General features: G+C 42.9%; 1 long non-coding RNA gene across 3 annotated transcripts; it reads right to left on the bottom strand.

Moving 5' to 3' along the window:
• Positions 1 to 8,854: 8,854 nt before the first annotated feature.
• Positions 8,855 to 15,412, bottom strand: LOC120431848 (uncharacterized). 3 transcript variants are annotated; one of them, XR_008212643.1, is made up of 6 exons: positions 15,099 to 15,412; positions 14,864 to 15,023; positions 14,749 to 14,791; positions 14,373 to 14,681; positions 9,513 to 14,319; positions 8,855 to 9,442 (listed from the first exon to the last, which is right to left on the bottom strand). It is a non-coding gene; the product is annotated as an uncharacterized LOC120431848 (long non-coding RNA). The 3 variants fall into 3 exon arrangements; XR_005607960.2 differs by having other exon boundaries at positions 8,855 to 14,319; positions 14,373 to 14,684; positions 15,099 to 15,404; XR_005607961.2 differs by having other exon boundaries at positions 8,855 to 14,319; positions 15,099 to 15,402.
• Between the last annotated feature and the right edge of the window lie 616 nt (positions 15,413 to 16,028).

Below are 16,028 nucleotides of genomic sequence, written 5' to 3'. Positions count from 1 at the left end.
GACGTCCCCCTCGGACATTATCAAAAGTTCTCTGGTAACTTGAATGACTTTTCTCCCAAGCAAAAAGCTGCTTTCCGGAAGTCTGATACACTTTGTGAAATTTTGCCAACCGTGGACCAAGCACTCCTCGGAAAAGCCATTAGCCGTTAGCCAGTGCTTGCTGGCTGGCCGCATTTTGCTGAGTGACTCGTCAATAATTTTCGTCCAACGAAATGACAACGGGGTTTTCTCATGAACCAGAATCTCGAAACAGCAGAAAGAAAGTCTTCATTAATGTTCGATGCATTAACCACATCGATTCAAACTTTCAAAACAAACACTCATTTTAGAATACACTCAAACCCCTATGGTTTGACACCAACTGTTGTCAAACGAACGGGGTCACTTTTTAGTTTGACACCCCTTTTAAACGTAGTTCACACACACTACCAAACGTTTGGTTTGATAATGTGCGTGAGCGCCGTGTAAAAAAAGACAGTTCGTCAATTTTTAGTTTGACTTTGACAAACCAACGGGGTACAAACTAAAAAAGTGTCAAACGAAAAAGTGACCAACCACCGGGGGTTGAGTGCACATCAGTTAGCTGGCACGCATCCTGGAGATCGACATCGACGAGAAAAATGCAAGAATAACACCAAAGCGTCACACTCACACATGGAACGCAACAGGAGAAAAGGAAACAAAGGAGGCCCACCACTAAGTGTGTGGAGCAGCTGAGCAGTTCTTTCAGATTTCGGTCATTCGATTTTTTTTTTGTATTTTTTAATCCGACTGAAACTTTTTTGGTGCCTTCGGTATGCCCAAAGAAGCCATTTTGCATCATTAAATTCTCCATATAATTTTCCTCACAAATTTGGCAGCTGTCCATACAAAAATGATTTATGAAAATACAAAAATCTGTATCTTTTGAAGGAATCTTTTGATCGTTTTGGTGTCTTCGGCAAAGTTGTAGGTATGGATATGGACTACACTGAAAAAAATTATACACGGTAAAATTTTTTTGGGTGATTTTTTATTTAACTTTTTGTCACTAAAACTTAATTTGCAAAAAAACACTATTTTTAATTTTTTTTATTTTTTGATATGTTTTAGAGGACATCAAATGCCAACTTTTCAGAAATTTCCAGGTTGTGAAAAAAATCTTTGACCGAGTTATGAATTTTATAATCAATACTGATTTTTTCAAAAAATCGAAATATTGCTCGTAAAAATTTTTCAACTTCATTTTTCGATGTAAAATCAAATTTTCAATCAAAAAGTACTTTAGTGAAATAGCATAGCATTGGTGTCTACCCGTAGCTGCTACTTCATTATTGACCAGGACCCCCAAAAATTGCTCCGTGGACCACAGATGATAAGTAGGAACCAATCATCACCCCTTCGCAATTTTCAAAGATCCCTATCATGCTGATCAATACCGACGCCGGCCACGACCAGTGGTAAGACACGGGGAAGTGGATGGGAATGTTAGTCCGATACTTGAGTGATGGGACTGCCAAATCGACTGCGTCTCCGACAAAGTATCACATAAGTTTTGAGGGTTTAGTAAGATGGGTATGAGGTCAGGATTCACTGTGGTAGGTGATGCGACCATAAGCAATTTGTTTATCTGTTGAAATTTTAAAAATCTTAGGCAGCTGGCTGCGGAAAGATAAACAATCATTGATTTAGAGATAATTTTAATTCGAACGCGACGCCAAATTATCATTCATTCCCCCGTCGGCGTGCCTTCCGAGCAACGACGCTGTGAGAAGGGCTCCTCCTTTTACTATTTAAGCAATATATTAAATTGTATTTTCAGTGGTTTCCAAATGAATTATATCAAAACTTTATAGTGAGGTTTGCAATGATTTCATCGTGTTGCAGGATTTTATGACGAAATGATCCGAAAATAGTAATCTACGAGACCGACAGAATTGCGAAAAATAGTAACTGAAAGTTCGAGCAGTTAGTGACACTATCACGAATGGTACATTTTTACGAATGGTGCATTTTTGAGCCGAAGTCGTTATAGGTAGTTATATCTTTTACGTTATATTTATAATTAGCATTAGCATTAGCATTTGGAGGACGCCCCACCACCGGAAGGCTCCACAACGCTTATCCCTCTGTTTGGTCTGGTTGTGTTAGACCCTCATCCGGAACAATAATCCAACACGGGAGATACCATGTCTTCATCTTTTGATGAGTGTGTAATACAGCCCAGGGCATAAGGGGGTCCAGGCCGGGTCCATGCTATCCTCAGGGATATGAAGGATCGTTAGTAAACACCTATCTAAAGTGCGCAAGGACCCCTACGTCACCTTAGTGGTATAGATGTTTGTAGGGAGGTTTTGGACTCAATGTTAGTAGGAGAGGTAGAACCCTAGGATACACCTCGAAAGGCGTTGCGGGTTGGTTGTAACAGTATTCCTAATTCCAGTCTATGCTCACCAAGTCGCCATGGCCTAGTGGTTAGCATTTTTGCTTACCAATCCAAAGGACGGGGGTTCGAACCCCGCCTTCGGCGACTTTGATTTTTCGTTTATATTCAGCATTTCAAGTATTTCTATGTACTTAACTTTCTCGATGGGAGCAGATGGGAATCGAACCCAGAACCATTCGCTTACAAAGCAAACACTGTAACCATTCAGCCACAGCTGCTCCCCTTTTACGTTATATTTATAATTATCGGAAAAATAAGATCAGAGTAAGAGGAGAACGAATCCGTAAAAACGACGCATGAACTCGAGTTAGACATTCTCGTTTAACGACCGGTATATAATTATGAAAGCAGATAAAAATCAAAATACTAGCGCAACCTGTCAAAGCCTGTTGCGCCACTGGCTGATGTACACGCTAAAGATAAACTACTTCATGTTTTTACGGCGCAACAGATTTTTTCGCGCAACAGAAGTGATGCGCACTTCGGTTTGGTGGTGCGCGGATAATATTATTATTTACGCGACTTGAAAGAAGGAAAGAAGAAAAAAAAGAGGGAAAGTGGGGAAAAATATGTAAAATATAAGATACATACAAGGATAAATTTAAGTAAATAGATAGATTGAAATAAATAAGTTAAAATAAATTGATACATTAAAATAAATTGGTCAATAAAAATAATAATAATAAAATTAAATCCATTCATGCTTCCATCCATACATGAGCCAAATGATAGAGTTCACCGAGGAGTTCACCAATTGTGGAAACTCACAAATGACTCTTCACAAAACTATTCATGCACCCACATCACTCGACTCACACATACATGCACACAAGCAAACTCACCCAGGGTTCCCAGTGTCGCATAAAACACGCTGACCTCTCCAGTTATAAGACACTCACCAAGGTATGCTTTTCCGCCTAAAACACCAAAGTTTGCATGAGCTTTCCGTTATCGCCCGTTAATAACACCACACCAAAGCTCCCGAAAGCTTTGAGATTGACTTCCTCTGCTGCACTATGCGTCGACATTCATTGTTACTATTCAAAGCTTCCACCCACATATGTAAAGTAGTATTCGTGTCGGTTAGCTCTTAAACTCATACAACTAAAAACATGTAGCAATTATACGCTTGTCCACACTTAAGCATCGTGCCGTTGGCTTCAAAAGTTCACGAGGTAAAATTTGTTCTAACTTTATCTAGGAAAAATCATTACCTTGAAAATATTTTCCAAAAATAACTTAGGAGACCTCATGTGGGTGTTGCCCGTACCTAAAGACGGTAATTTACCACATATAAGGTGAAAATTTACCCTAGAAAATGACGAAAATTACCGATGAATGTGGAATATTTCATCTAAAAATGTGCAATTTGAGACGGAGATGATGAGAGGATATATAAAGAATTGTCATCAATTACGGAAACATAAACAAAACATGTTTTCAAATAAATATTTTTATTCATGCTTTTTAGGGGCCTGTTGGCATGCTAGTCCTGGCCTGGTTGGTCTAGGTCTTGAGCGAGTAGCCGAGGCAACCGCCGATGTTCTGCTGCAGCTGCGACTTGGACCAGAATTCTAACCTGTAAAAAATGAGACCGAGGAGTTTTTAGAGTTAAAGCAAGGATTTCGTCTTCGGGCAGAACTATTCTAAAGTCCAAGTTGCCATCATAAAGTCCCCTTAATCTTACCTTCATGGATCCAGCTGCATTCTGTCGGTTAGAGCTCCAGGGAACAACTTTGCGTGATTCTGATCTTTTTCTCCAGCAACTCCTCGAAACTTTTCCAAAGAGCCGGGTGATTACACAGAAAAAAAATCGTGGTAATTTTACATCTGGGAAGGGGTACATCTTTTATGTCGGAAAAAGGTGTAATTTTACCTCTAGAAATTTGTAATTCATCGGGACTGGCAACACCAGCCAGCAACAGTCAAGTGTTCGGAGCTCTTCAAGCTTTTCGATTTTTACGCCGTATTTAACTGTGATTACCCGCGAGTTTGCTCCTCCAGCATGCCAAGGGCCGGCCGTGGCCGAGGCAGTTCGAGTGCGGCCTCGAAAAACCCACGAAGTTCATCTACCGGCAGAGTGCAGAAAGGTAAACACACCAACGCCGCATCGACCGCCATCGCGCACGGGAGCGTGCCCGGTGACGTCACCGATCCTTCATTTTTACACGTGTCATACCGTCCACGTGAGTCCCCAGTACGGACGAGACAATCGACCCGGGCATCCGGAAGCACTTCCGGCCAGCAGCAGCAGCAGCAGCAGTCCACCAGCACTACGACAACAACCACTTCCAACGTTCCCACCAGCAACGAATTTGAGATGCTGAGTGGAGATGAAAACAACACCGACAGTGACAGCAGCAGTGCTGGCGACGACGATGACGATGATGAACTTGCGCGCAAGCAAGGAAAGCAGAAAAACGGTAACTCTCCGAAGGAACGACGACCACCTCCAATTTTTGTTTTGGATACGTTGGCTGACGATGTTGACGAGTTGCTTGAGGGACTCCAATATTGTCTCAAAATCAGCAAAACTTCTGTGCAAGTGATTACCCACAAGAAGCTGCATTTCGACTTGGTGGTGAAGAAGTTGAAGTTGCGAAACTTCAAATTCTTTACATTTGACCCTGCAGAGAAGGTCCCAGTGAAGATCGTCCTTCAGGGATATCCGGACCGCCCGATCTCCGACCTGGAAGAACACCTGACGGGCGTCAAGGTAAAGCCTCGAGAGATAAAGGTGCTCTCAAAATCGACTACGGTGACTACGGTGTACTTCGATCGTGGGTCCGTCAAAATCCAGGACCTACGGCGGATCAAAGCACTGGACGGCTTCTTTGTGACGTGGCGATTCTATACGAAGAATCCGGCCGACGCAGCCCAATGCCACCGCTGTCAGAAATTCGGACACGGTTCCAGAAATTGTACCGGGTCTCGTGGCGCAGGGGTAGCGGCTTCGGCTGCCGATCCCGATGATGCTATGAGACGCGGGTTCGATTCCCGCCTTATCCACTGAGCTTCTATCGGATGGTGAAGTAAAACGTCGGTCCCGGTTTCTCCTGTCTCGTCAGAGGCGCTGGAGCAGAAATCCCACGTTAGAGGAAGGCCATGCCCCGGGGGGCGTAGTGCCAATAGTTTCGTTTCGTTTTTTCCAGAAATTGTAATCTTCCACCCCGGTGCGTAAAGTGCGGTGAGACCCACTTCACCGAAAGGTGCAATCTTCCGCGGAAAGACCAGCTGGGGGAAAACGCCCAGCAGCACAAAGCGCGCGTCAAGTGTGCGAACTGTGGTGGAAACCACACGGCGAATTTCCGTGGCTGTGCCGCGCGGAAAAAGTACCTCGAGGAGCAGGACAAGAAGAAGAAAGCGCCAGCGTCCCGCCATCCTCCGAAGACTTCGAGCTCGAACGCTGCAGCAGCTGGCGGCGGAGCGGTTCCATCGACCAACCCAGCGTTCCCTCCCGGTTGGGGAGGTTCGTACGCTAGAGTAGCTGCTTCTGGGAGCGGTACTGCACCGGGACAAGCAGACGTCACCGGAGATGACCTCTTCACGCTTCCCGAGTTTTTCGCTCTTGCTGGAGAGATGCTCACGCGCTTCCGTGCCTGCCGGAACAAGGCAGAACAATTCCAAGCTCTCAGTGAGCTGATGATGAAGTACATCTACAACGGATAAGCTGCCTTGTGCAGCGAAGTTTTTCGACGTCAATAGACAAAACATACTGTGATTTAGTTTTAAGCTTTTTCTATTTCTATCCTTTTCCTTAGTAAATCTAGAAGGTTTTTTTTTAATTTTTCCTTCTCTTGCCAAATCCATTGTTAGAATATCCAATTACATCAAAATGAATTATAGTTCAAATCATAGTTGAAAGGAACTCCAAAACTCTATTAGGTTATAAGAAATACGGAATTGTTAATTGATTATTTACTAATAAAATAAATTGAATTGAATTGAATTGAAATTTGTAATTTTACCACTTTTCTGATGTAATGCCACTTTTTCAGTCTAAATTGAGGTAAAATTACATCATAAAAGATGTAATATTCAACCTTCCAAAATTACAGCTTCCAAATTTACATTATTTTTTACTGTGTACTCTTGGAAAGATTCTCTTCCAGCAGACTGTCTAGTTCGTCCAGGTTCATGTTTCCGTCGTGCATTTGCCCTTTCAGTCGAACTCTACCTCGTCACCGGCACCGAATACTCCTCGGCCGGCGGAACCCACGTCGCGTTCGGAAAGCGGCACGATGGAACCGGTTCCGGAATCTGCGTAGGTGATAGCGACCACCAACCTCCGTTGTAGATCGTTGGCCGCTTACAATCAAATCACTTCACTAATTGCACAACAAATCCCGCGAGAACAAACTAGTCAATTCTTTTCCAGGAAATTCACAACAATCAAATCGACGGCAAAGTCGAAGGTGGTGCTTTAAAACTGTACTGATCAATATTGCAACGAAGTCGTCGAAAAATTACATCTTCCATCGAAATATCAAACATTTCTAGAGTAAAATGTGACAGGCAAAATTTTAAGTTGCAATTCATCTAAAAGAGATGTAAAATTACTTATTCCGTTTTTAAGCATTCCATTTTAAAGCTTGTATTTTTACACATTTTTTTGCTGTGTAGCTCATCAATTGTACGGAGTCACCCCCAGCAGCGACTTGTTTCCTATCTTCCGGGATCAACTTCGTAAAAATGCTGTTGGAGAGATTCGAAGCCATTATTTCTTAAATCTCGTGACCAATGCTGCTGGGCTCCCTGGCAATGCCTCCCTTAAGGAGAAGGTTGAGACATTCCTCGTAAAGCTCGAGCAGCCCGGATTTTGGGGAGGGGAGGAAAGCATCGCGGCCCTGGCCAACTGCCACTCTACTCGGATTATTGTTGAGCAGGACGGTACCAAGATAACCTATTCCCCACAGCAATCTCCGAATGCCACATTCTCTACCGCGGACAGACCCAAGTACGGAACCACTATGATAGTGTCTTGTGCTCGCGGTTGCGTCAAAGTGTCCTAGGTGCTCTACCTGGTGAACGATTTGACATTGTTAGACCCACCGTTCATACCCCCCAGATGGAGGTTCTCGTTGTGAATCCTGGCCGCCAGTTGCAAGAAAGTGCCATACTACATCAGCTGACGCGAGAAGAAGCTGGTGTAGATATTTGTAGCAACCTTCGCTGTTTGATCGCTGAAGAAATAGAACGCCAGGATTCTACCACCTTGACCTCCTTAAGGATCCCTAGCGATCGTGATGCTCTGGAAAACTACACTTTTCACGTGAGGACCGGCCTGACCAATGGAGGAGATGCAACTCTTATCCTACTTTCTTCGATTCTGCGCGTAACTATCTACCTGCACAAGTTCAATGAGCCATCTGTTCGACTGGACCCTGCCGATCACTATAAAACTATTTAGGAGAAGGACAACACACGATACTTGGATTTGGTAAATGTGCACGGGGCAAACCAAAACAACGCTTGTTTCTTCTCACGACTGGGGACACTAGTAGGTGAGTTGGCGAGTTTACATCAACTGATCATACTTGGCGACTTTAACAGTCAGCTGGCGAACGTAGGCCTGACCGAATAGGAGAAGCAGCTGATCGGAACTTCTGTGGGACATAACAGCTTCAATGAAAACGGCTCACAAATGCGGTTTTTGCTCGGACTCCATTCCCTCGTTGCGCGGAACACCAAGGCCCCATCTTGCTTCAAGGTCACGTGGAAGAGCGGTGATCGCCACAGTCAAATTGATCATATACTAACACACACCCATTCCAAGTTGTATTTGAAGGCTCTTCGGTGTATTTGGCCTAATCTCTCTACTGATCACAAAATGCTACTTTGTAATGTTGTGAAGAATCGTGCCGAAGTTCCAGGTAACCCGAACAGGAAACGTCCTTTTCAACGGAGAGCTGATTTAGACCCAACCTTGCTTCGCTATGAACCCATTCAGAAGAAGTTTAAGGAACAAATAACGAGTTCTGCGCCATCAAGTTATCCAGACGGTAGGTCTGTTGAGGAAAGTTGGGGTAGCATGAAAACCCGACTGGGGGATGCTGCGATTGAAACCCGTCGCTTTGGGGAGCGTCTCAGGCTAAGCCACAAATTGTTCAAGCGATTCAAGAAGGTGCCAGATAAGAAGTCAAAATCCTCAAATACCGCATCATCAATCAAGCTCGGGGATTTGCTCGTGGATGACAGTGGGCCGAACCTGATCCCACCCCTACAGCCCGACTCGGACTGTCCCCCTTCGCTGTCCCCTCCCACCTTGGAAGAGTGTAACCGTACGGACGTTGGACCAGAACGTGATCTAAAGTTGCCCAGCTTGAGACTCTTCCTTAGGAAGGTCCAGTTTGCTCGTGAGAAGAGGTTTGGAGAACGATTCAGCTTTCCCCGCAGTTTCCCTGCGTCCGACTTACCGAACTTCAGTATTATCCGAGCCCATAATGCCCGAATTGACCTAAAACCAACGTGCTCAACGAAAGCTCCCAACATCAATACTCATTCATTGTGCGCGTTCTTTCTCCTCTACTTCGCCCTTGCCGGCGCCGTAGACTGCTGCTCTGCGAGTTCTGCTACTGCTGCTGTTGTGCGATCACAATGGTTGAGTGGCGGATGATCGACTCACCTACCAGGCGTCTGGAACCGATCGATTTGCCACGTGGTCGGTCTTCAGGTCTGCCGACCGGCGGTCCGTGACAGCGTCACGGCGTGTTCGAGGCGTTCGCTGCGGGCCACGTGGTTGTTGGGGGCCAGGCAGTTTCGAACGGTGATTCGTGAAGAATCCTCACGAGTCGACGAAGATCGCCGCGGCCACTAGGTTGCGGTGCGGCCAGGCGTTTGCGTCAAAAAGGCCACAGGTGACTGGAGTGGCTCGGTCAAGAGGTTGCGGTTCGACCGGGGGTTTTCTGCCACGATGTTGACGGCGCGGCGGCTGGCCACAGGGTTGTAGCTTGGCCAGCAATTCCGTCCGCGGACGAGGGAAGCCGCCGGAGACAAGTAAACTTGTGACCACGCTGCCTAAAGGGAACACGGACCGTCGAAACGATCGTTTTAGAGCACGCACTATTTCGCACACTGACTACATTACCTTTCTTCGCAGGTTCTCGCACAAAGGTCACAAAAGCTAGCTATCTGTCGCACTACTTTTCTATCGGCCTAGCTTCTGAAAAGTTAACTTTAGATTAACACCCGAGATCGAACCTCGCGCAGATTACCTACGTTACAACTCCAGCAAATTCACTGCACTTCCGAATCGTTCCACGGGTTAGGAGAATGTGATCGAGTTACTAAAATTTCTCAGACTCGAGCCTGGGAAACTGATCGCCGAAGTTACGTACGACCCCACCGGATGCACGTAAACGTTGCGTTGGGTTTAGCCTATTCGGGAAATATCGCTCTCTAATAGTGTGTCCCGCTCCCACTCGGTATGCTGAAGGTACACGGCCTACACGCTCTCCTTTTCCAATTCTCACGAAGATAAACGAGTCAAACCCTTGGTTCAGAATCTGCACGTGCGGCCTCTTAAGATCGTAACTGAGTTCCAATCACGTGTCGGTTTGAGCAACCGCTCGTCAAAGCGCGCGCAGCGAACTCACGTTATGGGGGTTGCCTAATCATCAGGGGTAAACGCGAGTGCTTGCACTCCGTCACTCACTGTGAAGCAGTGAGTGTCTTTACAAAGGGGCTATCTTCGAAATCGTATTTTAAATTCAATTAATAAGATAATAATAATAAATGAATATGTTATATAAATAGAGTTTGCGCAAAGCGCTAAATTTGTTATGTTTTATGAATCAAATAAACCAATTTAGTACAACGGTTACAAGAGGTTTGATCTATTCTGGACCAAATGAAGAATGGGAAAACACCCGGTGCAGACAATCTTTACTCAGAATATCTCAAGTACGGTGGTGAACAGGCCCTTGGCGAACTACATCAACTGCTGACAAAAGTTTGAATCGAGAATTGCATGCCGGCCGACTGGAAACACGTTGTGGTGGTCCCCATTCCCAAAGTGAAGAATCCTAAAACTACCGATCATTACCGTAAGATCTCCCTAACCAGCTGCGCGTATAAAGTTTATGCTACCTGGGTGCTGGGTAAACTACAGCAACTCGTCAGGTTTTCAGGTGGGGTTAGTCTTGAAAAGACTGTTTAGAATTTTGGAAAATAACTCAGGACTGTGAATTTTGTTTGAAATAACTCTGAGCTTAGGTAGTAAAAATACCGCAGCTCTAGTGTCCGTTCACCACGAAGGTTCGCAAGACACTCGTGTATCAGTGTGGTGACATTAGTAATTCACCACACTGCTTTGGCGAGGGGTACTTGTTTACAAAGTACTAAGGAGGAGTTAGGGTGGAGTGGCCAACACCTAGTCATGTGGTCAATTCAGTATTGCATCACAGAAAAACAAATTCTGTCGTTATTTAGTCACGCGAGACTCTCACTGAACCGCCCGGAACAATAATTCCGGTGTTAATCCGACCATATCTCGGTTCCCAATTGTCCATCCTCGGTTGCATTTATATAAGAAAAATCCTGGAAGGACTAGGGAACCAAAGTGGAGATGGAAGTGACCAGCAATTAGCTAGGGCTTAAATCACGTTTAAAATCCGGTCACTTCGGTCCTCTTGGTACACCCGGATCCCCGAACAACCATGTCAAATCTATTTAAGAATGTTTCCCAATTAATACATTTATGAAAAAATCGTTCTTTCCTCATAAATCTCTAGAAAACTATAAAAGAACGCCGTTGATCAACGCGTTGATTATCGATAATCAACGCGTTGATCAACGCCGTTTAAATCAATGACTCCGTTGACGTTGACGATTAAATCAACGATGGCTGCGATTACGATTACGTTTAAATCAACGACATCGATGACGTTGATTCAACGATTAACAGCATTTTTTTTAATAGTTACTGCCTTACCAGGCTTAGTAATTTTTTCAAAGACAAGGAAAACGTATTATTTTTTTGAAAGAAATCCAACAACATTGATAATTACTTTCTTTTTTTCCTTAAGACATGTGTTTCTCTAACTATCGGTGCCCCTTGTCTGGATTCAATAACTCAGAATAATTTGAAAAAATACGTTTGCTCAGCTTTTTCAGTACGCCATCAAATTTAACTTAAAATACTCTTTGACTATTCCAGTCTACTAAATGAAAAACACTACTGTAAATCGGCAAAAATGTCAGAAGTAGACATGAGCATTAACATAAACTTTTTTTTTAAATCTGTTTTCAAGGCATTAAAATATACATTTTCATCTATTAACATAACAATTTTGGAAACATTTGGTTGTATCACTGCCGAGATATAGCTATTTGAAGTAAGCAGTTTCAAAAAACGAGTGCCACGATATCTCAACACTGCTTTGGCTAAACTGGCTAAAAGTTTTGGTGAAGACTTGTTGAACCGGTCCCGTTCGCTTGACGAAGGCCAATTTTCGAAAAAAAAAAACAGATTATTATACTTTTCACATAAAAAATCGTCAGTTTTTGATTTCTGTCATTAAAAAAAACTAAATATAAAAATCGAGCTTCGTCATGCACACGGTATATGCCTTGAGAGTTTTCACCTCAAATTTCAGCCAATTTGGTTCATCCCATCTCGCGTTTTTGGGGTGAATTGGGACGATTGCGGAAAGAGGAAGAGTCCGAATGTTCGAGAGGTTTTATCAGTGTGTGTGTGCGCCGCAGAGGCACACAAAGTGGAGCGAAAAAAGAATCGTCGTCAGTTGAAAAAGAATCGCGCGATTGAAAAGTTCTTTTTTGGGTTTGCTTCGTTTCGGGCGCGTTTTTGGGGTGAATTGGGACGATTGCGGAAAGAGAAAGAGTCCCGAATGTTCGAGAGGTTTCATCAGTGTGTGTGTGCACCGCAGAGGCACACAAAAATCAAACCATCCACATTAACGACCCCCGGGTCTTTTGTGGTCTCTATTGCAAGTTTCTGCTCGAACCTAGGAGTCCGAAGGCTTGAATGGGGAGAGCACCCAAACCTCTTTTTACTCCAAGGAACCTTCCACCCCAGTGTTTGAACTGACGACCTTTGGATTGCGACTCCAACCGCCGCCAGCGATTCCACCGGAGTAGGCTTGGTTTGGTGTGTTGTTTGTACTTATGGCAGTTCTAGTATTAACTCATCAAACTATCGATTTTATGAAGAGTAAGCGTTTTTTTATTTACTATTTTTGAAATTTGGACGCGTTATCTAAATTGTACAATTAGTAAAAATATACTGATAAGTCCAGCCCATAGCACTACTGCTCGGTTGGCACGCGTTCGATTAAAAAAAAACTTTCTAAATAATCAATAATGTATCTTTCCGTATCTGCCGGGACCGTGGTGTAGGGGTAAGCGTGATTGCCTCTCACCCAGTCGGCCTGGGTTCGATCCCAGACGGTCCCGGTGGCATTTTTCGAGACGAGATTTGTCTGATCACGCCTTCCGTCGGAAGGGAAGTAAATATTGGCCCCGGCCTAACCGAAAAAAGGTTAGGTCGTTAGCTCAGTCCAGGTGTAGGAGTCGTCTCCCTGGGTCCTGCCTCGGTGGAGTCGCTGGTAGGCAGTTGGACTAACAATCCAAAGGTCGTCAGTTCGAATCCCGGGGTGGATGGAAGCTAAGGTGTAAAAAGAGGTTTGCAATTGCCTCAACAATCAAGCCTTCGGACACCTAGTTTCGAGTAGGAATCTCGTAATCGAGAACGCCAAGGCAATGCTGTAGAGCGAACAATTTGATTTTTTTTATTTGTATCTTTCCGCAGCCGGCTGCCTAAGATTTAAAAAATTTCAACCGATAAACAAAATGCTCATGGTCACATCACTGCCACTCGTGAATCCTGACCACATACCCATCTACTAACCCCCTCAAAACTCATGTGATACTTTGTCGGAGAAGCAGTCGATTGGGCGGTCTCTATCACTCAAGTATCGGACTAACATTCCCATCCACTTCCCCGTGACCCTACCACTGGTCGTGGCCGGCGCCGGTATTGATCAGCATGATAGGGGCCTTTGAGAAGTTGCGAAGCGAGGAAAGATAGCACCCATTCATCTTCCACGGCTCGTGGATGTAACTTCTGGAGGTCCTGGTCAATAAAGGAGTAGCAACTGCGGGTGGGCATCTATGCCTATGCTTATGCTTAAATTTCAGCCAATTTGGTTCATCCCATCTCGAGATATCGTGGCACCCGTAAATCAACTCAGTGTTTAGAGAAAAGCGCTCACAAAGTTTGACAGTCCGCTTTGCGCATAGCAAAATTTCGTCTTTTACTCTGTTTAATCAAGATGTATCTTCATGAAACTTTCAGGAGTGATTAAAAATCATCTTTTTGGTGGATTTACTAAGTTTTCTGAAATATGATATTTTGCGATTTTCTACATGCATGTAACCCCTTTAGTAAAAAATGCGGGGGGGCCTTCCCCCTTCATCGGACAATGGACCTCGGATTCGCAATAAGGGACCAAAATTACTTCTTAGGACAAGGTTTCACGCAAATCGAAGACGGGTCGGGAAACTGCATTGTAAGTTGTTGGAAAATTACCCTTTATAAAGGTTCACTATTTTACAAAAATAATTTCAATGTTATGAGAGTTTCCTCCCCCTTGCTTTAATAACATCAACTATAACATAAGCAGGATGTACTTTTTGTTCCACTTTATCTTTGACCAATTCACATTTTTTGCTTGAAATAAAACAAAATTTTACCTCAGGTGTCAGCTGCAATATCTTTGCTCTGATAATCGCTACAAAAAAACTCATGTGAACAAACGGCTCTGTTTTTGATTCAGAATTTTTTTCGTTTATCTCCTCACAAAATGATTTTGATCCAAGCCAAAAATCATTACCAAATAATGACTGCCCACCATAATGTCCTGAAGAATCAAAAACTAAAAAAATGCATTAATTATTTGACGGTTCTGAAACTATAAAAATGGTGTACCTTTTAATGCCCAATTAGTTTGTAAATTAAGATGTTGTAGGTATATTTGCATATCTGCAGCACAATCATAGCTTATTTTGTTTTTTAAAGGAGTTAAATTCCAAGATTGATGATCGTATAAGTTCATGAATATGTGGAAAAGATTTAATGATACTTTGGTAGTATAGTTCAACTCTTGTGGTGTGATTTGTTCCTGTTTGTGGGAATTGTTTAATAATGGTTCAGCATTATACTTGATCACTTGGTGAGTGTGTTTTATGCCAATTTTTTTGTTTTTTTTAATACTATTAAGCTCATTTGGTTCGTCAACTGCTGTTTGGAAAGTAAGTTCCTAAATAAACAAGTTTTGCTTAAGATATATTGAGATGTACTTTACCAATGACTGTTTTGCAATCCTTTCGACTAATAACTCTTGTATCCTGTAAAAAGAATAAACATCCATTAAACCAAATTAGCAAACGATAAATGAGACATGTAACTGAAAAACATACATCATATCCTACAGTAAGCTGATACTTTTCATTTTCTGATGTAGTGGAAGGTTCAATGCATTCCACTAGAGAATAGTTGATGATGAAACAAATCACGCTTATTTTCTTTAAAAAATGTACTGGTTTATCCATGGTTCAGCTTTTGGCATAGTTCGTTGAACTGAAAAATATTTATAAAAAAAAAACATTAACAGCGTAGTTATTTTAACATATAAAACAATTTTTAACAATAAACCTTTAAGCAAGATACGAAGACCTCGTTCCCTGTGACTTGTGCAATGAATGGTGTAAAGCCAACTGAATTGCATTTGCACCATGCATACATAACTGCATAAAAACGCGTTTGCAACCATTTCTTCGTGGATGTATCTTAGTAAACTTTCTAATACCATGTCCACACTGGCGGGTTAAAACTTGTTCTACGACAAACTCAGTTTTAACAACTGTCATAATGGTTTGGCCATGTTTAGCCTTAAAACAAGCTCTTCCTTTAAATATCAATTCTGACATTTTCTTTGATAAGGTCCATAAAGCAGTGCGTAACTTGTAAGAAACATGTCGAGGAAAAGGTTCAGGTGGTTATGTTACACATGAACAATATGACAAAGAACTTTGCACAAGCTCTTGAAATTAAATATATTTCACTAATTTTTTTATCATTTTATGTTAAGTACAGGTTTGTTCCAAACATAACCAAGATTTAATTTTTTTAGATAAGTCAAAATGTGAATTTTTATGTCTAGTATCAAATAATTTGAAGTTTGATAGCCATACTGCTCAATATTGTACCGACCGGTAAATGCCCTCCGTCGGTACAGCCCTGAGGGCACCGGCTACTCTAGGATGGCGTCAATACTGTATTAATACCATGGCAAATATATACAAAATATAAAGTTTGATACCCATATGGGTCATTCCATCTGAAGCGGAACAGCATTTGAAAATTACCCTCTACGATACTACTCAAATTTGGCAGGGCTGTTGATACTATCAAAACATTAAAGAATCCCGAATTTCATCCAAATCGGACCACCCCCTCAATTTTGGTACCTCCCCAAAAAATAAACATTTTGACGATTTTTGAGCAAAACCCAAGGGGGTTGACACATCGAATATTTTTATTCGAATCATTCTGTTCATTCCAGAATTATTCCAGAATGATGGT

Source organism: Culex pipiens, chromosome 1 (genome assembly GCF_016801865.2).
Source record: "Culex pipiens pallens isolate TS chromosome 1, TS_CPP_V2, whole genome shotgun sequence".
Taxonomy (NCBI): Eukaryota; Metazoa; Arthropoda; class Insecta; order Diptera; family Culicidae; genus Culex; species Culex pipiens.
This window is presented reverse-complemented; position numbering and strand designations above follow the sequence as displayed.